Here is a 2811-nt window from a genome sequence, read left to right as displayed (position 1 = left end):
CAATATGGTAAAGGGGTGGAGGTCAAGGCCCCAGCAGAGGGAATATACTGGTAACACCTGTGAGATGTGGGGTGTAGTAAGGGGGAATTTTTCTGAAGCCATGCAATTAGCCCATAAGTCTTTGGGTGCCCTACTGGGCACAGTTGACTGCAGAGGCCTGGGAAACAGAGGGACCAAGGCCTAGCAAAGGTCTGGGGGCAGCCTCCCTATTAACCTATAATTCATCGGGGTGTGGCAGGAAAGACAGGGGGTGCCTTGGGGGCAGAGCAGGGCATGGTTGTGGAGCCACTAGGGGGCATCACAGCCACCCTGGGACCCTGATGCATCATACACATCCCCAGCATCCCAGGATGCTTTGCAACCCCCCCCCATGGGGTGAGTGGGCTAGCCTTGGCCTAAGCTGTCCACTCCAGTGAAGCATGGAGGCATGCTCTAGAGCTTCCCCTTTCTCTCCCGCCCCCCAGCTTCTGGCTTGGCCCACTGCAGGCATGTGGCTGCATTTACTGAATAAGAAGTGAATGTCTGTTCACTTGTTTATTGGTTCAATCTGCACATCTTGGACTAATCTGTGAAGACTAAATCGATTTCAGCTCTGGGTTTTTTGGACTGTCTGTACTTAACCAAGAAATGTGGCAAAGCTAAATGGGGGAAATAAATGTTGGGGATGGGGGGAAGGAAGGTTTGCAAAATTCTTCACCAAAAAATTAGAAAATTAAAGGAGTGGTTTTTCTGGAGTTGCTTTGTGGGGGCTTTTTGTTTTTGTTTTCCTCTGGTTGGTGTGCATTTTGTTGTTGTTTGGCTTTTTTTGTCATGCCAGAGTGCATGCAGCCAGGTCTCGGAGTCACCCAGGGTCTAAGGAAGCACCTAGGATAAGAAGCAGTACATAGTCTGAGTGTAAGGGAGCTAGGAAGCTAGAAGCCATGAGGTATTTCAGAAGAGCCAAGTCAGAGATCCAGAGGGTGAGGCAGAAAGCAAAGTCAGAAGGCTGGCCAGGCTGGTTAATCAAGAGATCAAATCTGGAGCTGGGTTAGAGAGCCAAAGGGTCAGAACAAACATGGGGTCCATGAGTGAGCCAAATTGGGTAGCTGCAGAATCTGTTGGGGAGCCAGTAGAGGCATAAGCCAAGGGCAAAGCAACCTAGGTCCAGATAGAGGAAGAGTCTGGGCAACAGATTTCAAAGTCGAGGGTTTTTATAGGAAAAGACGAAGTTTCAGCTCGCCCTGGTCAGCCGCTCCAGTGGCAGTGTGGGTAGATGGCTAGGCCCTGATGGAAGATCTGACCTTTGGTATCCCTGCTAGGTGCTTGCCTCAGGAGGTAGCAGACTGGGTGGAGTGGCCTTGCTAGACAGGCTGAGGTCCTGGGTTTGAAGTCGTGGCCTGACACTTTGCTTGTCTGCAACAGCCCAAATGTCTCTCTAGATCTCATTTAAATGTCAGTGTTCACACTCCCACACTAGGAACACAGATACCACATTAATTGATAAAACAAGGCTTAAATGATTTAGTAGAGTAAATGATGAACAGATCACAAACATGACTTTTACAATGTGGCATTTTTTTTCTAGACCTGCCAACCACACACACTGGCTCTTTTCTGGAAATGCTAACCACACAATCGCAGGATATCCCAGAACATAAAGATCCTTAAAAGTTTAGCTAAAGATAAAGGCTGACTCATTCATGCAATATTAAATTCTACCCTTTGATACTCAGGATTTTGTGTCCAGGGCTAGAAAAGACTGTAGAAATACCCCACTGGTTCCAAGTTACTGACATGTCCCCTACGAGCACAGTATTTGAGTGCTTCACAGTTCCCTGATTACACTAATTTTACAAAGGCTAGACTATGACATGGCCATTTACATAAGATCACAATAAACATCTGGGGCACAACAACGTATTGATCCTAGGGTTCTTGCCTTGCAGAATGCTCTGAACCACTCAGCTTGCTTCTCCCACTCTTTTCCATTGCTTTCAAGTCAGTATTTATTCCTTTATTCAATCATTTTAATGTTGCAATACATCTCTATAGCAGTATAAATTTTATATCCTAGACGGTATCAAATTATAGGAGCAATACCCTATCCATATATAGTTCTAGTTTTCAGCCTAAACCTAAAAACTGTCAAGCGCTGCATTTATACACAAGGCATATAAATAACGTAGCCATATCCATTAGTTTGAACCCATACAACAGTCCTTGTTGAATGGGCTTTTCCTTTCACCTGATTACCATACTGTACGCTGCCACCAATGAGATGTTAAATCAAAAGCATTCTGACTACTGCTACTAACTCTGTTGCAATGTATAAAAATGTCCAGGGCAGATGACAACCCAAATGCTAGCAGCTTACGTAGGCTCAGTTTAATAGGACAGATTGAAGTATAGTCTTGAAAAAGGGCAGACTACTATGGGTTACAATCTAGGACATTTATTTTGAAAAATTTCTGCCAAGACTTACTGCACAGGGTCAGATCTTGCAGTGACTCCAGGCTTTCACCCACTGCAAGACAAATCTCTGGTGCATGGAGTAGAAATAAGAAGATATTGTAAAAAAACGTGTCAAAACAAACAGCAGCAGCTAGGGACTAAAACCATCGATGCGGCAGAGCAGATAGTAAATGGGAGTAGGGCGATACTCATTGAACTGCTACATTGACCTGTGACAAATGGCTACCTCTGGTGTGCTAATTCAGGTGGCAATGCGATGGCACTATTCACAATGCCCAGCTTAACAAGTAAGGGACCAATTTTGATTGGAGAAATGTGAAACAATCAAAAGCCAAGCAGGGCCAGTATCAATGTCCATTT

This window comes from Gavialis gangeticus, unplaced genomic scaffold (assembly GCF_001723915.1).
Source record: "Gavialis gangeticus isolate Ggan-Ray unplaced genomic scaffold, GavGan_comp1, whole genome shotgun sequence".
Lineage (NCBI taxonomy): Eukaryota > Metazoa > Chordata > Crocodylia > Gavialidae > Gavialis > Gavialis gangeticus.
This window is presented reverse-complemented; position numbering follows the sequence as displayed.